The sequence below is a fragment of the Solanum stenotomum genome, chromosome 5 (genome assembly GCF_019186545.1).
Source record: "Solanum stenotomum isolate F172 chromosome 5, ASM1918654v1, whole genome shotgun sequence".
Lineage (NCBI taxonomy): Eukaryota > Viridiplantae > Streptophyta > Magnoliopsida > Solanales > Solanaceae > Solanum > Solanum stenotomum.
This window is the reverse complement of record NC_064286.1, coordinates 12,964,488-12,991,834: the sequence shown is the minus strand read 5'-3', so window position 1 is coordinate 12,991,834 and position 27,347 is coordinate 12,964,488. Positions and strand designations below refer to the sequence as shown.

At 34.4% G+C, this 27,347-nt stretch overlaps 1 long non-coding RNA gene across 1 annotated transcript; it reads left to right on the top strand.

Annotated features, from left to right (window-relative positions):
• Window positions 1-5,111: 5,111 nt before the first annotated feature.
• Window positions 5,112-5,498, top strand: LOC125865857 (uncharacterized). Its single transcript, XR_007446413.1, has 2 exons — window positions 5,112-5,311; window positions 5,399-5,498. It is a non-coding gene; the product is annotated as an uncharacterized LOC125865857 (long non-coding RNA).
• Window positions 5,499-27,347: the final 21,849 nt, after the last annotated feature.

The following is a 27,347-nucleotide window of genomic DNA, read 5'->3' as shown; positions in this document are numbered from 1 at the left end:
GGCAAGGGTCGACCCTTGGTTGAGTTTCTTTGGGTTTCTGGGGAGGGCTACAGGTGGTGAACCACGGTCCCCACCTACAGTCCGTGGGTGGTCCCTGTTGGTAGCACTTGCAACTTCTAATTTTCTATAATCTGGTCTTTCTAGCATACGTCGGTTAAAAAGGTAAAATTGACCGCTTATCAACATAAGGGTGTTGGTCAAGTTTGGTTCAACTAATAGAAGGAAGAGAGGGTGGTTGATGCGGGTCCTCTTGATTGGGAAAAACTTAAGGTTGCTTTCCTTAATAGATTCTTTACCTTTTAGATTAGGGAGTCAAAGGTACTTTAATTCATTAACCATCGTCAAGTGATTATGAGTGTGACAGAGTATACCTTGAAGTTCACACAATTGTCTAAGTATGGTCCTACTATGGTTGTCGACTCTAGTGCAAGGATGAACAAGTTCGTTTTGGGTGTGTCTGAATTGGTGGTTAAGGAACGTCATACCAGCATAATCATTAAGGAAATGAACATTTCTCATATAATGCTTTATGCTCATCAAATTGAAGAGAAGAAACTTAAGGAAAAGTCTATAGAGACAAAGAGGGTAAAGCCTGGTGATGGTTACTATTCACATTCAAGGTCCAATGGACATGGTTGTTCTAAGTTCTGACAAAAGTTTTTCGGTCAAGGTTCTTCCAATGCTCCGAATCCAAAGTTAAACAAACATAGGGTGCCCAAACCTAAACCTAGGCCACCAATAAAGTAGCCTCAAATCCATATAATCTTAGTTACACATGGATAAATGGAATACCGTGAACCGTGAGACTCTTCCAACACACTCTGGATCAAGTCACCAAGAAGAGGAACGCAAATCCTTTCTCTAAAAGTAAGAACACCATATGCATCGAGAGTGGCATCTTGTACTCCAATTACTTAACTTGGTCAAATGTACAACGATAGAAGCAATGTTTTTAACAAACCTGCAGTAGTAGCTAGCAAGTCCCACGAAACTCCTAACTTTTGTCACTGAGTTAGGCCATACCCAATTCTTTATTGCCTCAACATTTTGGGGATCTACAATTACCCAATTCTTAAAAACTTTTTTTGAAAAATCTCAAAGTGTTTGGATGTTTGTGTTGTACGTATGTGCCACAGGATAAAAGAGATAAGTTGGATAAAAAGGCGGAAGCTGCAATATTTGTGGGTTACAACATTGTTTTTAAGGCTTACAGGGTTTTACAACCTCATACAACGAAAATCCTGATAAGTAGAGATGTGTATTTCATGGAAGATGAACAATGGAACTGGAAAGAAGTTGAACCAACATTCATTCAAGATCAAAGTACAATGCTCCAGCTGAAAAAAGATGAATTGGTGGATGATATCCCGGTAAGAGGTACACGATCTCTCTCTGATATCTATCAGAGATGCAATGTGGTTGTTCTTGAGCCAACAATTTTTTTGGAAGAAGAGAAAGATCCAAAATGGAGAGTTGCAATGAAGGAGGAATCCATCATGATTGAGAAGAATCAGACATGGAAACTTGTGAAAAGACCTGAAGACAAGAAAGTCATAGGAGTGAAGTGGATTTCCAGAACCAAGTTAAATGCAAATGGCTCTATCAATAAGCTTAAAGCCAAACTAATTGTAAAGGGGTATGCTCAATTTTTTTGTATTGATGTTTCTGATACATTTGATCATGTTGCTAGATTAGAAACCATCATATTATTATTGGCTATAGCTGCACAAAATTGTTGGAAAGTGTTTCAGTTGGATGTTAAATCTACATTCTTGAATGGCTTTCTTGAGAAGGAAATTTATGTTGAATAACCTGAAGGATTCACAGTCAAAGGGCATGAAGATGAAGTTTATCAGCTCAAAACAACTTTATATGGACTAAAGCAGACACCAAGAGCTTGGTACAGTACGATTGATGAGCATTTGGTTCAACTGGTCTGTAGAAAATGCCTCAGTGAAGCTACTCTATACATTAAAGGTGATGATGTTAATGTTATTGTTATTTCACTATATGTATATGATCTACTAGTTACTGGAAGTAATAATGAACTTGTCAAGAAATTTAAAGAAGATATGCAACATACTTTTAAGATGACGGATTTGAGAGAAATGGTGTATTTTCTGGGAATGGAAATCAAGCAAAAGCAAAATGAAGTGTTCATCTGTCAAAAGAAGTATGCAAAAGACATTTTGACAAAGTTCTGAATGGAAAATTGCAAATAGACAGCTACTCCAATGTGTCAGAAGGAGAAGTTGAGTAAGAACGATGAAGCTGAAAATGTGGATGAGACTCTTTACAGGAGTTTGGTTGGTTGTCTCATATATCTTATTGCAACTAGACTCGACATTTTATATGTTGTAAGTCTTCTATCTAGATTTAGTAATTGTGCAGCTGACACTCATTTTAGAGCAGCTAAAAGGGTGATAAGATATGTTAAAGGAACATTGAATTTTGGAATCAAGTTCTATGCGAATAAGAAGTATGTGTTGCAGGGGTATTTTGATAGTGATTGGGGTGGCTCTTCCGATGATATCAAACTGGTTGTTGTTTTAATCTTTGTTCAGGAGTATTTTCTTGGTGTTCTAAGAAGCAAGAGATTGTTGCACAATCAATGGCTGAAGCTGAATTCATAACAGCAACAACTGCTTCAATCAAGCCTTATGGCTTAGAAAAGTGCTACTTGATATGAATTTAAAGCAAGAAAATTGCACAGAGGTGTTTGTGGATAATCAAGCAGCTATTGCTATCTCAAATAATCCAATTTTTTCATGGAAAAACTAAGCATTTCAATATCAAATTATTCTTTTTTTGAAACGTGCAGAAAGAAGGATATGTTGGGTTAAAGTACTGCAAGACAGATCTTGATATTTTTACCAAAGCCTTGCCAAGGAGCAGAGTCAAATTTCTCTGAGAAAGACTTCGAATTTGCAACAACTGAAGCAAGGAGGAGTGTTGATTAATTGCCTCAGTTACTGCAGTAATTAGTCAATAGAAGTTGCTGGATTTTCTCCTACTTTTTAGCCATCTTCAACATTTTAAGTTAATTGTTGTTTTATAGGAGTTAAATTGCTATTTTTAAGAGTTTGTTTATCATGCAATCATGTGCAAAGTAGTTGCTTAGATATAGGCTTTAGTTATTTTATTTTTTCTGTATTTCAGTTCAATTAACGATCATCTTTCCACCAGAAAATATTTTCTTCTCTTGTTCTAGCCTTTATTTTTTATTATAGAGTTGAAGTTCAGTCAAAGAACTCCAACAACTTCAATTAAAGAGACCCACTTCCAAAATCCTAAAAATTATGAGTTACAAGCTTTTTTCTCAAACTAAAATATAGAAGTTTTCTACTATACTCTACAGAAAAGTTTCAGATCCCATTCTATGAGCCAAAAAAATATATTTTTTTCCTTCGGCTATTTATAGTTCCCACAAATTAGCAAAAATTTCATCAAATTCCTTAGTTTTCAATGTAAGTCATTCTTGCTGACTTGTTCTTCTTCTCGCCTTTCTTGGTTTCGGGCTTCAGGTGTTCGAACCATAGTTGTTGAGCTCGATGGAGTTCACCATTAATATTTTACGAGTTGCTGATTATCATCCAATCTCGCCTTTTTATCCTTAAACTTGGCTTAAATGTACTGTAACTTTCGGCGAGCACTTGTTAGTTCACCAATTGAGTTTGGTGAGTCATCGTTTAGCTCTTCTTCTCACCAACCTATCTTGAGTATTTGAGCCAATGACTGTCAATTTTGGCAAGATCTAGAAAATTCAGCGATTCGCCGAGTGCCTTTTGGCGAGCATCGATGTTACAATTTTACTATTTTTTCCATTGTTTTAGCCTCTTTTTTTGTGATTCATCCTTGCCTTTGTCCTTTAGACTTCATAACTACAAAACACAATAAATCATTAGATATTAACTTAAAAGGGCATTAAGGCACTAATTGTTGAACTAAAAAGGCCTCAAATAAGTCAAAATCTTTGACTCATCACATCCTTTGAAGCTCGTGTATAGATGGAATGACACTATTCTTTTTGCAACATTATTGGAATATCCTATTCCTTAATATTATCATCGTAGTGAAACATTTCTTCCGTCTCTAATATCTCTTATCATCTTGTAATCAAACACTACTTACTATATTTCCAAAATGAAGAATATATATGGAAACATAAGAAATGCACATGTAAATAGTATATTGCAAAAGGTAATAAAATAAAGACCCCAACTTACAAATTGAATGGACTTGATTTATGATTTATGATTCAATTTTAATTTAATGTACAAATAAATTGAATTTAGTTCCTGTTTATTAGATAATAGAGGCTACTGTGTAGAAACTTACAAGTTGACAACTTGATTCTAATCTTATCCAATTTCAAGCTCATCCTATTAGATGTTATTTAATTGTAAGCTTATCCAATTGCAATCTTAACCAATTGCAAGTTTATTCAATTACAAGGTTACCATAATGCATGCTTATCCAATTACATGTTTAATAAGTAGTTCATTTAAAGGAAATGAATAGACTTCTATTTTTAAAGAACAGAAACTGCTATATAAATTTCTTGCAAGCTTATCTAATAATGAGTGTTTCAAATACACATCAATAATACAATGTATTTATAATCCAAATAACATACGTGATTTATTCATTTTATTATGTATAATTTATACCGTGTAGTAGGTAAAATATAAATAATTTTAATTTTTTCTATTAGAGCATGCATAATGTGATTTATATCGTGTGTGTATACATGCCTACGTTAATTATAAACAAACTCTTATATAACTAGGTTGAACAAAATAATTATAAATTTACTATAAGGAAAGATAAAACTTTAAACAAAAAGTATGGACAAAATTATTATTTCCTTTGACTATGAGTTCCATGAAAAACAATTCATTTAATATATATTATTTTAATATATGACATTGTATGACATGTGTTCTTGCTAAATGGAACAAGAAAATCCAATATTTTAATAATATAAACACTCGATAGTGAATAACCATGTTACGACTAGAAGATTAATTTGTATCTAATAATCGATAAATATATTTTATTAAATAATATAAATTTAGATATTGAATAATGATTTTATGGAAAGCAATCTATAGTGTTATTTTTTAATGGGCAGTATCTATTAGGTAGATTATGAAAATTTCTTTTATTGGTAATGTATTTATGTTTCTTCCATAAATAACTATAACCAATTTATAAATAAGGCAAACAATTAAGCATTCAAATTAAATCTTCAAAGATGGTAGATAAACATCTGAACAACAAGTCAATATTTTCAATTAAATTCTCAGAGGTATTTGATTTTTTTCCTTTCTATTTTATGTATGTGTTTGTTATTTTTGATAACTTAAGTCAATTTCATCCAATTTTGTAAATTTAGGATCAAGAGTTGTGGAACCATCAAAGCAAGAAAAAATGATGAATATTATTGATCAGGAACAAGTGAGTTCACGTGTTATCAATAAAGTTTATTTATTCAATTTGTTGTTGGTTTGACTTAATATCTATGTGCTCTATTTCTATGGATAAAATGTGCATTTTCTCTATTTAGGTTCTATCATTCCGTGAAAGAGAATAGCATCATTATTTATTTTGCAAGGACTAAATCCTTTTACCTATGATAATTGTGAAACAAAGTGGATAAAATAAATTTACAAGCCTAAGATTTAATTTTTTTTTCATACAAAACACACACCTACGGGTAAACTGTAGTAGAACAAGAATGCAACGCTTCCAAGCATTAATTGTTTCAACCACAAAAATGTTAAAGTCACGCTACAAAAAAATGATAGGTGAATAATATATGATCCTTATACCAGTTTATGCCTTCACTGAAACATTGAATATTTAGAATTTCTTAAAGTAGTTGTCTTATTAGTTTCTCTCTCATGTTTCAACTGCCAAAGGACTTAAATTTTTTCTTGTTAAAATTTTATAATTTTTTAATACTCTATTTTTTGGTAATAGTAGATAAAATAAATTAAAAAGCTTTCTCGTTTATTATTTTAAAACTTTTGGTTGTAATTATACAATTTTTCATTACTTAAAGGTGTGTGATAGAACTTTCTTGTCTATCTAGGTCATGGATGTTTACTCTGAAGAGAATATACTTGTGGAAATCCTCTCTAGGTTGCCTGTTAGGTCTCTTCTTCAATTCAAATGTATTTCAAAATTTTGGGGTACACTAATCGGTGATCCGTATTTTAATATGAAGAATCTCACTCATGCCAAAAAGGACAAAAGTTTCCAAAAAATTTTGTTCTACAAATTGCGCCCTAAGCGAAGTCTATATTTTCCATTTATTGTTGTTCGATATCATCGGTTCAAATAGTAGAGAATGTACAGGAACTGAATTGCCCATTAAATATTGAGCCACCACATTGCATAGTCTACTGTTGTTGTGACGGTTTGGTTATTTTCAAGGTTTATGAAAATAGTCTTGAACACCAAATACTTTTTCTATGGAATTCCTCTGCCAGAGAATTTATAAAATCCTTCAAATTCCCAATGGTGTAAGTGATCATAACAAAGTACCTGGTGAAGTTCTCACACTGAAAAATGGCTCTTGGAGAAAAATTGTTGAACATCCTCATGACATTTACCCTATGCTGCATGGTATGCATTCATTGGCATTTCTACATGGTTCATTTCATTGGGTTGGTACTTAAAAAAATTATTTTGTTGTTTCATTTGATATTTCTCGTGAAGTGTATGGAGAAATATCATTACCAAAGAAAATAAGCTTGAGCAACATTAATATTGGCATTTTAGTATTGGATGGAATGTTGTGTGCTTATACTAATGTGTATATTCAGGGGAAACACACTTTTATGTTACGGGTGATGAAAGATTATGGTCTTGAGGAATCTTGGTATACAATATTTGTTATCAATCTGTGTATAAAAAATCAGAATTACTGATTTCAATAAACTTTGCAGAAACACGAAGTAACCAAATTTTAATAAACTAGTAAGAATAGATGAACAGAAATTAATTGACAAAACTAAAATCTGTAAAAAACGTACCACAATCTGGAAAAACAAAATCAGAAAAAGATCAAGCCCACTGAATGCACAGTGTCCCCTTAAGGAAATTATTCCCCTCTAGTATCCGAGGTTTGATTTGGAATATGTCCTCCCAGGATAGAATGATCTCAATCACCAGTGTATTGATACCCAAAACTCTGGTGTCAGCGAACCACTCAATAGCAGTAAAATACACGAAGAAATTTATTGTGCAGAAGAAGAAGAAGAAATCAGAAAAATTCGTAAGGAATAAATCTGAAGAATCAATGTATTTATAGGCAAGAGGAACTGGTTCCGAAAGGTTGCAATCCTTTCAGAATCCACACGACCATTCATGAAAGTTTGCAACCTTTCAAATGGTCATGGCTGTTTCTAAAAGTTGCAACCTTTCAGAACAGTCGCTGCGGGAAATTTAAATAAAACGGGAAAGATTTAAATAAAACGGGTCGCGCGTGGATCCGAGTCGGGTCGGGTTAATTAACTAATTAATTGAATCGGTTAATTAACTAATTAAAACGTTGGCCATTTAATTTAGTTAATTAAATAATTAATTAACTAAAGTAATTAAAACAAACTTTGTCCAAAAAATAATCTCTCGATCGATCATTTTTCCAAATCCAAATCCAAATCCAAAGCCAAAGCCGAGTGTTTCTATATTTAAACTCTCCTATTTTTCTTTCCACCTCCGATGAGGGACAAATGTCTTTTCAATAAAGCATAAGAGGACTTTTCAAGTCCTCAACTCTTCAAGTTCCCAACTTTTTCCAAGTTCCTCTTTCATCTTCCCTCAATTTCCCATTAACTCTTGCTACATACCCAACAATCCCTCACATTAATGGGGAATGGTTATAACATAAGGAATGCACGGACGAGTGTATACTTTACAAGCAAGACTCAATTGCATCTGGATAACTAGGTTTCCCCTTGGACTTTCCGTAGTGAACATATGTCGGATATACTCGGTCAATCGGTAGATGCGATATCTTTGAACCGTCGAGCTTTGGTGTATACCTAGACAACCATATGTCACACAATTAACCCTTTACCATTTATGGCTCTTACGGTTGTGTTCGTTTCAGCCATGAACACCTCCTGGTTTCATGAGTGTATAGAGAATAGGCTTTTGACATAAAATTCTCTTTGAAGCGGCTTACACTTCACACTCACATAGGTGATTTCTAACCGTGTCATCTCGTAGATACACTATTTGGTCAAATCTGCCAAACTTAGCAAATCATTAAAAACTTTAAGCTATATTAACTCATTAACAAGCCTTAAAGTCTTAACCTTGTTCCTGAACATTGTCTTCATCATGAGAATGGATTGAGTTGATTGACAATGTCGAACCGTCAGTCACAACTTTGTTTTTCTCCTTGAATCTAGCTCTTGGGATCTCCAGTCTGCTAGATAGAGTTACCGCCATGCTGACTTGTCCTAAGCCGTAAACCCATTCCCTTAGATGATCTTTCAACTGCCTCTCTCACTAGGCCTTTCGTTAGTGGATCTGACACATTATCGCTTGACTTCACATAGTCAACTGTGATAATTCCACTAGAGAGGAGTTGTCTTACGGTATTATGTCTCCGTCGTATATGACGAGACTTCCCGTTGTACATAACGCTCCCTGCCCTACCTATTGCTGCTTGACTATCACAATGTATGCAAATAGGTCCCACAGGTTTGGGCCAGAATGGAATATCCTCTAAGAAATTCCGGAGCCATTCAGCTTCTTCACCGGCCTTATCTAAGGCAATGAATTCAGATTCCATTGTAGAGCGAGCGATACATGTCTGTTTGGATGATTTCCAAGAGACTGCTCCTCCACCAAGTGTAAACACATAACCACTTGTGGATTTTACTTCATTTGACCCGGTGATCCAATTTGCATCACTATATCCTTCAATAACGGCAGGATATTTATTATAATGCAAAGCATAGTGTTGTGTATGCTTCAAATAACCCAACACACGTTTCATTGCCATCCAGTGAGTTTGATTCGGATTACTAGTGAACCGACTCAGTTTGCTAATAGCACATGCTATATCTGGTCGCGTACAATTCATAATATACATCAAACTTCCCAACACTCTGGCATATTCCACTTGAGAGTCACTTTCGCCTACATTCTTTTGAAATGTAAAGCTTAAATCAATTGGAGTTTTGACAACATTGAAATTCAAGTACTTGAACTTATCCAATACTTTTTCAATATAATGAGATTGAGATAATGCTAGTCCCTGAGGAGTTTTGAGAATCCTGATCCCTAAGATCAAATCAGCAACTCCTAAGTCCTTCATATCGAACTTGCTGGACAGCATGCGCTTAGTAGCATTTATATTGTCAATATCTTTACTCATTATTAACATGTCATCAACATACAAACAAACAATGACTTCATGATTCGGAACGTTTTTAATGTAAACACACTTATCACATTCGTTAATCTTGAATCCATTTGTCAACATTGTTTGATCAAATTTAGCATGCCATTGTTTGGGTGCTTGCTTGAGTCCATAAAGCGACTTCACAAGTCTGCACACTTTCTCTTCTTTACCAGGAACCACAAACCCTTCAGGTTGTTCCATGTAAATTTCTTCCTCCAACTCTCCATTTAAGAAGGCTGTCTTTACATCCATTTGGTGGATTTTAAGATCATGCACTGCCGCTAGTGCTATTAACATTCTAATTGATGTTATCCTTGTTACTGGAGAGTATGTATCAAAGTAGTCCAGACCTTCCTTTTGTCTATATCCTTTGACTACAAGTCTAGCCTTATATTTGTCAATAGTCCCATCGGCTTTCATTTTCCTTTTAAAGATCCACTTTGATCCTAAAGGTTTATTTCCTGGAGGAAGATCAGCCAATTCCCAAGTATGATTACTTAAAATTGATTCGATCTCACTATTGACAGCTTCTTTCCAATAGATTGACTCAGATGACGACATAGCTGCTTTAAATGTTGGAGGCTCATTTTCAAGCAAAAATGCCACAAAATCTGGTCCGAAAGAAGTGGATTTCCGTTGGCGAGTACTACGCCTAGGATCTTCATTAGGTTGTGCATTTTCCTTTGATTCTTCCCGTGGTCGTTTAGATCTTTCACTTGTCGACTCACATTCAGTTTTATACGGATAAATGTGTTCAAAGAACTCAGCGTTATCTGACTCAATTACTGTATTCACATGAATTTCAGGATTATCAGATTTGTGAACCAAAAACCGGCAGGCCTTACTGTTCACAGCATATCCAATAAATACACAATCCACTGTTTTGGGTCCAATTTTCACCCTCTTAGGTAAAGGAACTTCTACCTTGGCAAGACACCCCCACACTTTGAAATATTTCAAGTTGGGTTTCCTTCCTTTCCATAACTCATATGGAATTGATTGCGTTTTGCTACGGGGTACCCTATTGAGTATCTTGTTAGCCGTAAGGATGGCTTCTCCCCATAGATTTCTTGGTGAACCAGAACTGATTATTAAGGCATTCATCATTTCCTTTAATGTTCTGTTCTTCCGTTCAGCCAATCCATTTGACTGCGGTGTATAGGGTGCAGTAGTTTGATGTATAATACCATATTCCAAACATATCTCAGCAAAAGGAGATTCGTATTCTCCACCCCTATCACTTCGAATCATTTTTATCTTTAGATTCAATTGATTTTCCACTTCATTTTTGTATTGCTTAAATGCATCAATTGCTTCATCCTTACTATTAAGCAAGTATACATAACAAAATCGAGTGCAATCGTCAATAAAAGTTATAAAATACTTTTTCCCACCACGAGATGGTGTCGACTTCATATCACATATATCTGTGTGAATTAAGTCTAAAGGTTTTGAATTTCTTTCAACAGACTTATAAGGATGTTTAACAAACTTACTTTCCACACAAATTTCGCATTTCGATTTATCGCATTTAAAATCAGGCAATACTTCTAAAGTAACCAATTTCCGCAAGGCTTTGTAATTTACATGTCCCAAACGGGCATGCCATAAATCATTTGACTCCAATAAGTAAACAGAAGCAGAATTCTTATTAATACTGTCAACAACCATTACATTCAGTTTGAAGAGGCCCTCAGTGAGGTAGCCTTTTCCTAAGAACATCTCATTCTTACTTATTACAGCTTTGTCACTAACTAGGACACACTTGAACCCGTTTTTAACGAGCAGTGCAGCAGAAACTAAATTCTTCCTAATAGTAGGAACGTGCAGAACGTTGTTCAGAGTCAACACCTTGCCGGATGTCATCTTCAACATTACTTTCCCAGTTCCTGCAATCCTTGCTGTTGCTGTGTTTCCCATGAACAAATCTTCATCAACCTCAGCAGGAGTGTATGTTGCAAAGGCTTCTTTCGCAGAGCAAATATGTCGAGTGGCACCTGAGTCGAGAAACCACTCCTTGGGATTTCCAACTAAGTTGCACTCTGAGATCATTGCACACAGGTCATCTGCATCTTCCATCTCTTCCACGATGTTTGCTTGGCTTTTGCCTTTGCCTTTGTCTTTGTCTTTGTCCTTTCTTGGAGCACGACAGTCAGAAGACTTGTGACCAGCCTTACCACAATTGTAACAGTTGCCCTTGAACTTTTTCTTGGCCTGTTCTGACTTCTGTCCGTTGGACTTCTTTCTCTTCTTGTCTTTTGTAGGAGCTTCTTCAACAATATTAACTCCAATTACTGTCGAACTCTTACGAGACTTCTTTTCGGCGGTTTTGTTATCTTCCTCAATCTTGAGCCGAATCACAAGATCTTCAAGCTTCATTTCCTTACGTTTGTGCTTTAAATAATTCTTGAAGTCATTCCACGAAGGAGGTAACTTCTCGATCATTGCAGCCACTTGAAACGCTTCATTTACTACCATATCTTCAGCAATCAGATCATGGAAAATAAGTTGAAGTTCCTGCACTTGTGATCCAACAGTTTTACTATCTGACATTTTATAGTCTAAAAACTTTGCGACCACAAACTTTTTCAAGCATGCATCTTCTGTCTTATATTTCTTCTCAAGTGCATCCCACAATTCTTTCGAAGTTGTCATTGCACTATAGACATTATATAAGTCATCCTCTAACGCACTCAAAATGTAGCCCTTACATAGGAAGTCTGCCTGTTTCCATGCTTCAATAATCATGAATTTTTCTCTGTCTGGCATTTCAGCAGAAGGCACTGGAGTTACTTCATTGGTAAATTTCTGCAGACCAAGAGTGGTAAGCCAGAAAAATACCCGTTGCTGCCATCCTTTGAAATTCACACCAGAGAATTTTCCCGGTTTCTCTGCTGGTGGTACAGCAGTTCGGGTTGGTGCAGCAACAGCCACCGTAACATTGTCATTAGCCATTTCAGAATCTGTAACAAACAGAAATTGATACAAATGACTCAGTAAGCAATAACTTAAGTTGCAAACTTAACAGGAGTATAAAACCACGAAGGTTTTTCTCTCCACCAGAAACACAGATTAAAAAGTATAAAATAATTTCCTTAAGATTGTTATCAATCTGTGTATAAAAAATCAGAATTACTGATTTCAATAAACTTTGCAGAAACACGAAGTAACCAAAGTTTAATAAACCAGTAAGAATAGATGAACAGAAATTAATTGACAAAACTAAAATCTGTAAAAAAAAAAAAATCGTACCACAATCTGGAAAAACAAAATCAGAAAAAGATCAAGCCCACTGAATGCACAGTGTCCCCTTAAGGAAATTATTCCCCTCTAGTATCCGAGGTTTGATTTGGAATATGTCCTCCCAGGATAGAATGATCTCAATCACCAGTGTATTGATACCCAAAACTCTGGTGTCAGCGAACCACTCAACAGCAGTAAAATACACGAAGAAATTTTGTGCAGAAGAAGAAGAAGAAATCAGAAAAATTCGTAAGGAATAAATCTGAAGAATCAATGTATTTATAGGCAAGAGGAACTGGTTCCGAAAGGTTGCAATCCTTTCAGAATCCACACAACCATTCATGAAAGTTTGCAACCTTTCAAATGGTCATGGCTGTTTCTGAAAGTTGCAACCTTTCAGAACAGTCACTGCGGGAAATTTAAATAAAACGGGAAAGATTTAAATAAAACGGATCGCGCGTGGATCCGAGTCGGGTCGGGTTAATTAACTAATTAATTGAATCGGTTAATTAACTAATTAAAACGTTGGCCATTTAATTTAATTTAATTAATTAAATAATTAATTAACTAAAATAATTAAAACAAACTTTGTCCAAAAAATAATCTCTCGATCATTTTTCCAAATCCAAATCCAAAGCCGAGCTGAGCGACGACGACGACGGCGCGAGGGGGGTCTCTCTTTCCAACCCTTTTAACAATTAATAGGAGTGTTTCTATATTTAAACTCTCCTATTTTTCTTTCCACCACCGATGAGGGACAAATGTCTTTTCAATGTCTTTTCAATAAAGCATAAGAGGACTTTTCAAGTTCTCAACTCTTCAAGTTCCCAACTTTTTCCAAGTTCCTCTTTCATCTTCCCTCAATTTCCCATTAACTCTTGCTACATACCCAACAATATTTTCTATAGTAGATCATGAAATATGTATAGCTTCATCAAAATATAGATTTGCAGATAGTGAAGTGTTATTCTGGTGCTTACATTGTGAATATGGGGAAAACGCATATAGAACATAGAGAGGTCCATTTACATTATTGCCTCATGGTATCCTTCAGAATGGGTTTTTTTTTACAGAAAGTTTGGTCTCTCCAAGATTACTTACTTAGTATTTACTTGTGTTTGATTGAAATACTTTGTCCTTCTTTTTCTATCAAGTTGTAGTCTCTTATTTTATTTTTAATCTATTGATTGCATGCTTTTCTATGTCAAGTTATATTTACCAAAGCTTTGTCTATTTACTTCAACTTATATTTGTCAAAGCTTTGTTTATTTATTGTTCCAAGGCAAAGAACACGAGCCATTTATTTTTTAAGAAAGAAGTGGTTAAATAAATTAATATCAGCTAGTAGGGAGTATGCTTTAATCATGTAGTAAGTTTACTTTAGTGTTGTGCATTTATAGGAATTTTTAGATAGTAGCGACCGAAAATCTGTAATATTACTCTTACTATTGTGTACACATATAAACAGGCTCCTGTCTAGCTCTAATTTTTCATGTAAACAATCTCTTTTCATTAATATATCAAGTATAAATTAAAGTTAGAAAAAGTAATGAAATTGTATCACATAGTTTCGACTTTTGATGCATTAAAAAAAGTATAAATGTAGTTTTTCAATTTAAATTATCATGGTCAATCACAAGAAATGATACAAATCTGACTTTGTATGAGACATCATGGGAATGTCGCTATTACTAGATATTATAAATGACATTAGGATGTCTATTATAAATACAGGAAATCTGAGGAAAATATGTTAGTACAAAGCAATAAATATATCATTGTTAAATTCTTTGACGAGTTAGCATTAGCACTTCACGAAAAATATTATTTTCAAACAATTTATTAATAATTGCTATCTTCGAGGCTAAAATAATCTTTCGTGCTCTACAAAATTTAGCTTTGACCGATGTAAAATGAGAAGCCATGCCTTCCCTACTCAAATTTATGACTGGCCTAACTTGATGAAATCAACATTGCATTGGTATGAAATTTTAATATAATAATACTTAAGAGTCTATTTGTAGGTTCTTATAACTTATGATGTAACACCCCAAATCCAGAAGGGCCTAACCGGCACCTAGTGAATGCTCTCTTTCGAAATCTTTACTTCTCTTATCTTGTAAGATATATGCTAAGTGGCTTGTGTAGGGCTCCTTGGGGTTCTTTACACCATTTTACGCCTAAGGTCTACTTTGGTTCGTGACAAACTTGGTATTTAGAGCACAAGGTTTAGAAAGAGCCTAAGATGTCTCATAAGCCACGTTGAGTAGAGTATTGTTCATGAGTGTGAAGTGCACCACATCTATATCTATATCTATCTATACTAGCATAAAAGCATGAACTCTCAAACATGAATGTTGAATTATTATAATACCCCAAATTTAGAATATTCAATTTATTTATTTTTATATTTAATTACTTGTATTATGTATTATATTATAAGTAGATACTTTTTTCACATTAAAGGGTTATGATTTTCTCGATGAGTTGTGACTTTTCCAAAGGGTTGAGACTTTTTGATGGGTTGAGACTTTTCCGATGAGTTGTGACTTTTTAGAAGGGTTGTGATTTTTTCAAAGGATTGTGGCTTTTTCAAAGGGTTGTGCCTTTTCTGATAAGTTGTAATTTTTTCAGAGGGTTGTGACTTTTCCAATGAGCAGTGCCTCTTTTAAACGGTTGTGACTTTTTTGATAAGGCGCAACTAACACCCATTCATACTACTATTTGTTTGCTATAAATAGAGGGGTTTCCTCTCACTTTTAAACTACGGATTTTTTTTAAGTTTGCTACTTTTTTTCTTCTTAAAAATCGTAAGTGTAAGTTCGAAATTCAACGAAATTCGAGGTACTACATAAGAAAGAGTTTGTGAATTTGTAAATAATTATTCATCAATTCATACTCGTATTTTCCTCTTATAATTTTCTTCACATACATACTTCAATATTATTTGTATCAATTTAGAACATTAATACACTTTTAATTAACTGACATATTTTATTTATTAAAGAAGTACTTATTTCCTATGAATAGTCCCAACAATTTCAACATTTATCTTTCTTCGGTCATAAATCACAACCATTCACTCCTTATAAATTCTTGAGGATCTCTTTTCTATGACAATTTGACATCATTTAAAAGTTTCATAAATGATTCATCACTAATCCGTTGATTTGTTTCGCCGATGCTCTAATGATTGAAATTTAAGTATTGACTTTCTATTAAACAAGAAATGGAGAGAACAGGGAAATGTGCAATTGATTGTGAACTTTTCTTCACACAAAAAACTTATATATATATATATATATATATATTGTAAGGGGATTTTCATTTCATTTTCTTTTTTTGATTCTTTAATTAATTTCTTTTGTGTTTTGATTCGAGAGAGAATATAATAATTTGTGTTAACATAAGGAGTGAAAAGTGATGAATACACACATCATGAATCATTTTTTCTAATAAATTTAATAGATTAAGTTGTGGGAGACAGTAGTAATAAAAAAATACGAAAAAAGCACATGATCGAGGTAAAATATTTCTTCTTTATTTTTACATTTTTTTATTCTTTTACCCTCAAATGAAGAAGTTTCTTCTTAATTTTCTTAAAATAGCGGGGATCAATGTAGTCCATTGAATTATTAGAAATGTAAGTAAAAATAAATGGAGAAAGTAAAGTGTTAATGCCAAGAGATTTCAACAAATTGAATACTAGAGTGAATATAGCATGCACATATATTTTCTTGTTCCTTCTTCATTGACTATGAATTGTTCCATATATAATTTATTTATTTTTATTTATAATGTGTATGGAAAATTTTAAGTATGAATTTTCTGTTATATTTTGTATTCATTTCAATCTGATAAAATGTTATGTCGCAACATACACTCTTTGCTAGCTATATAAAAATAGATAAGAAAATGGTGATTGATCATTAAATGATCTTAAATCAAATTAAAGATTCTATCAGTAATATTTTTAATTTTATTCATCTGTCATTTTTTTATCGAATTTTTTTAATGTTTTATATCACGATACAACTTCTATAAGATACTTGATACTTTCATTATCCAATAATTATATGATATGCATGTGACAAAAAAAAAAAAAGAGGAGAAGACTACAATTTTGCAAATACAAGGTAGAAACTTAAATGAATGAAATATTTTTCACAATAGGTGATGTTTTCATATATCAAAATTAAATTATGCTATTGAAATCGATCAAGCTAAATATTTTACATACACTCAAACGTGTATTTAACCATTATTTGTTATAACAACATTTAACTGTAGCCCCCTAATTTTCTTTAGATTTAATTTTCGATGTTACATTTTTTTTATCTCTACAACATTCTAATTATAACAGAGTTAACATTCACTATAGAAGTATACTTTTTTTTTGTAAAACTACCTCTCTATGATAGTCTTACTCAAATATTAATTAAGTAATAATATTTTCAAAAGATATATTACATATAGAGATAAAATATCAAATATTTATAGTAATCATTATTAGTGTCATGCACATATTAAATTTCAAGTATAATAATTAAGAGAAACATGTACTTAAATGGTGTCCATCATTTATGGTCATAACCTCAAGAGGAACGACTATTGGTGACCTTTTTTAAATTGATATTTATTTCTATTTTGTTGGTTAAATTTGTTTACAGTATTGAGTGAAGTAAAAAACAATGCTACTAAAGAAATGTCACTTTTTCCTCATATTTAAACTTTGAATATATTTTGAAAAGTTCCAATGATATCTTGTCATTTTGATCTCAAAAACAAGTAACTCTATGACAATCTCTATTTAATCATTTATAATCACTTGTCCTATGTTCTTTCAATTATAATTATATACTAAAAAAAATAAATTAGTAATATTAATTATATTTTACAATATTGTATACTGTTTAATATGATATACATGTGCAACGCACGTGTCATGAAACTAGTTTATTAATAAGAGGCTATAAGAAGTTTAGGAAATTTCACTTCTTTCATCATTCTAAGGTTATGTGGTATAGTGTAACTCTATATGTCTCTCTCCTAATCCTTATCTGATGATTTTTAGGATATGACCCATTGAAGAGCATTTGTTAGGAGGATTTTGAATGAGAATGTGGAATAAGAAGCTCCTCAAGAAGCTCCATAGGTTTCGGCCGACCCTTTGGCCGAGCAAGTGACTAATGCAAAGTTAGGGATACTTTTCAAGTGTTGGCTCAAGCCATGATGACCCAAGCCAATAGGGAGAATGTGGTCCCTGTGAGCCCAAATGTGGATACAACGACAATTAGAGTGAGACTTCACTAGGATGAATCTCCCGGAGTTTCATGGTTCCAAGGTTGAGGAATATCCTCAAGAGTTTATTGATGAGGTCTACAAGGTGTTGATGATCATGGGAGTGACGCCAGTTGAAAAAGAAGAATCAACCTCTATCAACATAAGGGTGTTGCTCAAGTTTGGTTCAACTAATAGAAGGAAGAGAGGGTGGTTGATGCGGGTCGTCTTGATTGGAAAAAACTTAAGGTTTCTTTCCTTGATAGATTGTTTACCCTTGAGATTAGGGAGTAAAAGGTACTTGAATTCATTAACCTTCGTCAAGGGAATATGAGTGTGATGGAGTATACCTTGAAGTTCACACAATTGTCTAAGTATGATCCTATTATGGTTGCCGACTCTAGGGCAAGGATGAACAAGTTTGTTTTGGGTGTGTTTGAATTGGTGATTAAGAAACGTCATACCGCCATGATCATTAAGGAAATGGACATTTCTATCTAATTATTCATGCTCAACAAATTGAAGAGAAGAATCTTAAGGAAAAGTCTAGAGAGATAGAGAGCAAAGACTGGTGATGGTGGCTATTCACATTAAAGGTCCGATGGACATGGTTGTTGTAAGTTCTGACAAAGGTTTTCTAGTCAAGGTTCTTGCAATGCTCCGGATCCAAAGTTAAACAAAGACAGGGTGCCCAAACCTAAACCTAGGCCATCAATAAAGTAGCCTCAAATCCCTTTACATCTTAGTTACACATGGATGAATGGAATACCGCGAACCATGAGACTCTTCCAACACACTCTGGATCAAGTCACCAAGAAGAGGAATGCAAGTCCTTTCTCTAAAATTAAGCACACCATCTGCATCGAGAATGGCATTTTGTACTCAAATTACTTAACCTGGTCAAATGTACAACGATATAAGCAATGTTTTTCACAAACCTACAGTAATAGCTAGCAAGTCCCACGAAACTCCTAACTTTTGTCACAGAGTTAGACCATACCCAATTCTTAATTGCCTCAATATTTTTGGGATCTACAGTGACCCTTTCTTTCTAAACCACTTGCCCGATAAAGGCAACCAAGTGTAACCAGAATTCACACTTAGAGAATATAGCATACAATTTATATTTCCCTAGGATACCTAAAATAATATCAAGGTGGTCCACTTTATTCTCATTTCCCTTGGTGTTATTCAAGATATCATCTATAAACACAATCAGAAAAGAATCCAAGAATGATTTGAGCACCATTCATCAAACTCATAAATGTTTTAGGCACATTAATCAATCCAAATGATATCACCAAAAACTCATAATACCCTATATCGAGTCCTGAAAGTTTTCTTAGGTATATTTTCAGGTGTAATCTGTAACTGATGGTACCTCGATCTTAATTCAATCACATAAAAGACGAAAGGACTCTGCAATTGGCCAAAAAGAATCATCTATACAAGGCAAGGGGTACTTGTTTTGGATAGTAACCTTATTCAATTGCCATTAATGTATGCACATTCTTATGATACCATCTTTCTTTTTCAAAAACAACACAGGAGAACCCCACGGAAAAGCACTAGGATAGAAAAATACTTTATCAAGCAATATCTAAAGTTGAGTATTGAGTTCTCTCAACTCTGTCAGAGCCATATGATAAAGAGGGATAAAATTGGGAGAGTTCCTAGATCCAAGTCAATACAAAACTTTATGTCCTTATGTGGAGGCTTAACATGAAGATATGTAGGAAACACCTCAAGAAATTCTAAAACCATGGGAATGGACTCAATAGAAGGGAACTCTAACCAAATACACCAAACAACCCCGACCTACTAATTTTCTAGCCCAAAGTAAAGATATGATATTTAATGGCTTAGACTTGTACACCCCTTCCCACTTTAACCTTTCCTTACCTAGGATCTCTAGAGTCACTATTTTAGCATTACAATTAAATACATCAAAGTAAGGCAAGTCATACCAAAGATAACATCAAATTCTAGCATATTTAATATGACTAAATCTACCCAAGTCTTTAGGCCCATAAACAACACAGAACAATTACAATACATATAGTTACTACAACAAACTTTCCAATAGGGGTAACAACATAGATATGGGCATCAAGGGTATAACAAATCAATTCAAGTCTCCGTGCAAAATTAACAGACTCATAGGAATAAGTAGAACCTAGATAAAACAACATAATAGTCATCAAGTCATCGACACGAATAGTACATGTTATCACAGTGTTTGATGCCTTAGCTTCTGGTCTTCCCAAAAATACATTACACTAAGCTCTAACATAATTATAGGAAACCTCCTTTTTGGGTTGTGTCGTTTCTCTCTCTCTCCATTAGCATTACCTCAGCATTCACGTCCTTTTTTTATTATCTGCTCACCTTCTATGTGGACGTGCTCTACCACTATTTTCTCCATCCGCTCGGACCATTGCTCTAGTGTACTATTTAACCTGATCAATTATTGATCTATGATGCATTATTTCTTAAAGTTCCCTAAATCATCATTATGGAAACAACCATGATCAAGTGATGGCCTATCGAATGATACATTAGAAGCCTTTTGATCACCTGTAGAAGCGGGCATAGCTGACTAAATTAGATAAGTTGAAAATACCTGTTAGCTGGAAATGTTAGAATATGAACCACAGTAGTTTCCCACATTCCTAGACTTCTTCAACAAAGTCTTGGATTGTCAATCTTGTCGAACGCCTTCTACTTTTTTCACAATATCAATCACCTCATTATAGATGCTACTTGGAGAGGTCATTTTCACAAACAAAACTTGCAACTCAAAATTCAAATCTTTAATGTATAAGAGAATCCTCTCCTCCTCTGAAATGACCAACTGTGTAGTATAACTGGACAAGGCATGAAACTTAGCCTCAAAAGCAGGCAAAATCATGTTGCCCTGCTCAAGAGACATAAACTCATCCTTCTTCCTATCTCTTATGGTGTGAGTTCTTTAGAAATAGAGCATGAAAGTTTGTCCAATTCAGTGAAGGAAAGATTGATGATCGAGATTCCACAAAAGCTCTCCACCACTTCTTGGCCTCACCTTAAAGCGGAAAAGTAATAAACTCACCCCCCTCCTCCGCTATTGCACATTACCAAACTTATGTAGCCTCTCATAATAGTCAAAGATGAACTCAAAAGCATCTTCACTCTTAGAATAATGGAACATGGGAGGTTTAAGCTTCAATAACTTGGTTTGCATCTCATGTTTAATACCATATTAATCATATACCAAATAGTGGATTAAAGAGGGAACTAGTGCACAAGGAACCATCTATTTTAGGGACCGTAGTAAAAATAAGATGAGTGATTGGAACTGGAGTAGCCTGCATCGTGGGAGTTGCTCTAGTACCTTCCAACCTACTAAGAAAACCTAACACTTGTTTAACCACTCCAATTTCCATTGAGGGGAGACCTGTAAACTAGTAGGTTCTCTCACCTCTAGTTCAACCTCGTTCTCATCCTCAATCTCTATCTCAACCTCTTCATCCACATGATCTTAGGATGTGGTGGGGTCGCTTCTCTTGGTACATTCCCAGTTTGAGCGTCACCTCTGATGGGTATTGCTTTTCCCCTATCCCTTCCCCTTCCTCTATCTCTATCTTTGTGAGGACCACGTCTTGTCGTTGCGGGCTCTGTCACTGGAGATACTACCTTCCACCATTGTGTCAAGTACCAACCATCTGCGGACAGAAGAGTGAAAGTGGATAGATACCAATTTGGATTGCAATATACCAATTGGAATCGAGTTATAACCTGAACAAAGAAAGAAGATAGGATTTTCCAGAAGTCTGGTAGCCTCTTATAGAAAGGTAAAGATATCTCCATACTGTTTCACAAAACTCTATTAGACTCATTTTCGTACGATGAGATATATGAACCTAAGGCTTAGATACCAAGTTTGTTATGACCCAGACCATTGTAGTTGGAAACAACATTGAACCATCTCATAGGAGAACCAATGATCAAACCAAACTAAACCTAACACCTTTTTCATAAAACCAATTAATCATATAAAAGTAAGAAAATACAATATTCAGACAACTAAGGATTGGGTCCCCAAAAACTCAATCAATAATCTAGAACAATTCAATAATTAACGATAATGGAGATCCAACCCTAAAACTTAAAAACAAATAATAATAGTCTAAAAATGTCTTAGTCCGAAAAGATGGACAAGAAAAGCATAGGAATCTACGGTAGCCCTGAAGAATAGCTCGCCCTATTCAAAGTTAGAAATCCCTTAAATGAAGTCTTAGATCATCCGATAGATATCTTGTACTAAAGAAAGAAAGAACATGTGCAGTATTAGTACACAAACCACAATATACTGGTAGGATCACACGGCCAATCCAAGATATAAATGTAAGCAATCTACAACAGTACAGTAACACAACACAACACATATCAATTATCAATTCATATAGACTCCAAGTCAAATATCATGAAACAACAAATACTTAGATGCATGTCCCTCATGATCACCAAGGCAAATGTTTGGTCCACTCATAGAACCATAAACTCATATATACTCCTCTCATGGAATCCAAACTCAATTTCTTAGTGTCGTTATGGTTAGTTAGTGTATCGATGTGGTACTCGAGCCAATTATATATGGACATCCCTATACCAGACGTGGTACCCAAGAAAACCATTAGTATATTCCAGGCATGGTATCCGAGCCAACCATGAGGATATCATGTACCAAGAATGGTACCTGAGCCAACCATGAGGATATCATGTACCAAGAATGGTACTTGAGCCAACCATTAAACACATATAATCATGCACAATCATAAACAATATGATCAATTACACTTGAAACAACAAGTCACATAACCCATTCATTACATGAGATTATCCACGTATGGTAATTACATATGTTTCCCTTCGTTTTCCCTAACATGCACCGTAAAAATGATACTATAAAGTAGTAGACATGTATACATAGATAAATTAAAAATATACAACCATCAACTACCTCAAATTTAACCTTTTGGAAATTATAAAGAACTCGAGCTTTCCTCTTTCGTTTCTTGGCTTATTCTTGGTCTAAATCAATAAATTTAATGCAAAAATCAATAAATAATGGCCTAATAAAACCCAAATTATAACTATATCCTAACCCCATGCTAATTTATCATCATCCTCCTGAACTTAGGGCTTTTTCCACTATGAAATCATGTGAAACCTTCCCCGGGGAGTAATATCTTATATTATAAGGCTTAAGAATCAATGTACAAGGTCGGGGAAAAGCAATCTTACCTTTACCAATGAATTCCTGTCACGACCCAGACCATCATGATTGACACCCACACTAACTCTCCGGTGGGAGAACCACTACTACAACTCAAACCAAGCAACTAAACCTAAAACTAAGACATTTAGGTTACGGAAGCAAGTTAAATGCTAAGGAAATAAATAGGGAGTTCCCATAAACTCCGACAAAAGTCAAACAAGAACTAAACAATGCGGAAGAAATAACCTAGAACCTGAAAGTCAATGTACCAAAACATTTAACAATGAACTAAGTCTAAACAAGAAGGGATGCAACCCCCAACTAATGTACTAATAACTAATATAACATAGTCTATGTTCGGAAATGGTGGACATAGACGAAAGAGAACCCATGGCAGCCCGGAAGAATTGGCTCACCCTTGAATTCGAACTAACACTGATCTCCTAAGCGAGGTCTGTCAGTAGCCGTCAGAAGATTCCCTGTACTCAACAAAAATAAGAGCAAGTGCAGTATCAGTACACAACCACAGTGTACTGGTAGAATCACGTGTCTATCCCACTAAGTGCAACATACATAAGTCTATACAACATTATAATCACATGAACATATCAAACATATACAATATCATCAACATATACGAACAATGAACAACTTCACATTTTCTCAAGATACACAATTATGACAAGTCATTGGTCCTCTCATGGAACCCAAACTCAAACAGTTAGCATACCGGAACGTGGTACCCGATCCAATTATTATGCCGGAACGTGGCAACCGATCCCATAATTATGCCAAAATGTGGCAACCGATCCAAGTTAGTTATGCCAGAACGTGGCAACCGATCCATTCAACACACCACAATCACAAGCACAAGTATATCCTCAAGATCATATATTTAAGTCATGATTTCGTGGCAATGATCATTCATCTATCTCATTTACATCAAGTGTGATCAATAATGCAACATTCAAATACATGCAAGTATCATAATGAAGCAAGAACAAACATACATCACACAATCACAGAATCACAACCATCACCTACCTTGAAACAAGCTTGAAACCCTAAGAAACTTGATCCTTCCCTTTCCGGATTTGTTCTGCTTGTTCTTGGTCTACATGGTCTACAAACCATCAATATAATATGAGAATCAATAAACAACTACTAATTACCCGAATTACTAACAATTCTATGAACCCTATATCAAACCCATGATCTTAATTTTCCAAATTAGGGTTGTTTCCACCATAGAATCTATAACAAAACCCTCCCCCATTAATATTCACCCATTCTATTACGTTGTATGGATAAAAAAAAATGGATTCAGGGAGTGAAAACTTACCTTTAGCCTCAAAAATGGTGGAAAATGAGTAGGAGTTGCCTAGGGTTCGTTCCTTAGCTCTAAAAGTCAAAAAGTGCCAAATAAGGTCATTTAGGGGTTTATTTACGACTTTAAGTCGCGTCTGGCCCGGTGGCCACCACCCCGCTACAACGTCCCCCCAAAGCGACCAAAATTCCCGCCAAGGTGGATTGCACGAAACAGAAAGCTATTTAAAGAATTCAAAAATCACCATTTCACAACACACCTCTAACCAACGACGCTCAAAAAATACCCTTTACGCTAAGATCGATTCAGGGAGTTCTACTTGCCTGAATTCAATTCCATAAAGTCGTATGGATTCCTTAATAAATTATATAACTACTTATGTAATCAAAATCACAATTAACTCACCCGATTGTTACCAGATTTCCCTAAACCTTAAAGACTCCAATTTCGTCCAAATCTTGACTAGGTTGGTAAAATCCAAATACTACGAAAAAGTTTTCCGACCCCAAATTTTCCCCCATTGGCATTTCTATAATGACGAAAATAGGTCGTTACAATTCCATAGGAATTGAGTGTAAATAACCCTAATTTCCCCATCTAAGTCCAAGAACAAAAGTGAGAAAAAAAGGAGGTTTTGAGGTTGTTTCTACATAAAATTGCATTTTACCCCGCTAGAGTGAAAATTACCCCTCTATAGTGGTCTGCATACACCCTCTATAGTGGACACTTCCCGCTATAAAGGGATAAGCAAAAGTATTGAAACTCAAAAAAATCTCTAAAAGGTTACTTTTTTAGAATAAAACCTCTTCCATTGACGTCCCGACCTATTCCTTCCATGGTGAATTTAATTTTGTGAAGTCCTATGAGTTCCTTAATGTCTTGGCTACAATAAAATAAGAACCAAGCCTAGAAATTATACCCATCCATTTTCGGATAGTCCTAGACCGTGCCTAGCCCAGATTCTGTATGAGTCTGTCCTAGCCTCAAACTTTTAAGTCACTACCCGAAAAGTTTCTTGTCTAAATTCTTTTATAATTGACTTAATCATACCGACTAGACGGGTCTTTACATGATCCCTCTTTCCAATCCTTATAACAACAAGTAGAAGTATTTCCTCCTTCAAATACTTGAACTTTACTTTCAACCACCAATGAGGGAAAAGTGCTTTTCACTAAAGCATAAGGAAACACTTCATATTCTCTCCTTTCATATTTACTCCATTTCTCATGTATTCTTACTATACCCAACAATGCCCTATATAAATGGTAATGACTATAACATAAATGAATTTATGGATGGGTGTGTACTTTACAAGTAAGGATCAATTTCATCTGGGTAGGTTTTTCTTTGAACTTTCCATAGTGAATTTGTCGGATATACTTGGTCAATTGGTCAATTTGATATCATCTAACCATCAAACTTTGGTCTATATAGACAATCATATGTCAAATAATCAACCATTTATCCTTTATGATTCTTACATTTGTGTTCGTTTCAACCAAGAACACCCAGTGGCTTGCATTTTACATTCACATTGGTGATTTCTAATTGTCATGGCATAGATACACTATTTAGTCAAATCTCTCGAGATAAAAAAAATATTAGAAAACTTAACACTTTATTAACTCGTTAAAAGTCATAATGTTTTATCACTGTTCCTAAACGTTGTCTTCATCACGAGAATTGATTGAATTATTTGACAATGTCGAACTATTAAGCAAAAGTTTGTTTGATCTTCTTGAACCTAGCTCTTCAGATCTCTAGTCTTCTAGGTAGAGTTACCTCCATGATGACTTATCTTAAGCCTTAAAGTCGTTCTCTTAAATGATCTTTCAACTACCTCTCTAGCTAGGTCTTTTGTAAGTGGACCCGAGATATTATCTCCAGACTATATAGTCAATGGTGATACTTCCACTAGAGGATATTTGTCTCACGATATTATGTCTTCATTGTAGGTGACGAGATTTTCTATAGTATAAAATGCTTCCCGCCCTATCGAATAGGTTTGAGCTTGAATGAAACGTCTTCTAAAATCTTTTGGAGCAATTCAACTTCTTCGTATGCCCTATCTAAAGCAATTAATTTATATTTCATTGTAGAGCGAGCGAAAAATGCATGTTTGGATGATTTCTAAGAGACTACTCCTCCACCAAGGATAAATAGAAACACATTTGTCGATTTTACTTTATTTAACTAGTGACCCAATTTGCATCACGATATCCCTCAATCACGGTGGGATATCTGTTATAATACATATCATAATGTTGTATACATTTTAGATACCCCAAAACTGGTTTCGTTAACATCTAATAATTTGGTTGGGATTTCTTCTGAACTTACTCAAATTGCTATAACACATGCTATATCTGGTTGTATATAATTCATATTATACATCAAGCTTTCCAACACTCTTGCATAGTCCAATTATAAATAACTTTCACATTCATTTCTCTAAAATGTAAATCTTACATCAATTCGGGTCTTGACAATATTGAAATCCAAAGACTTGAAATTGTCTAGTACTATTTCATATTGCTAGACCTTGTGGAATTTTGTGAATTCTGATTCCTAAGATCAAATCAGCAACTCCTAAGTCCTTCATATTAAATTTTCTAGACAACATGCACTTAGTAGCATTTATATCGTCAATACATTTACTAATTATTAACATGTCATCAACATATATTCAAACAATGACTTCATGAATTAAAGTATTTTTAATATATCACATTTATCACAATCGTTGATCTTAATCTGTTTGCCATTATTGTTTGGTTAAATTTAGCATATCATTATTTGGGTGCTTGTTT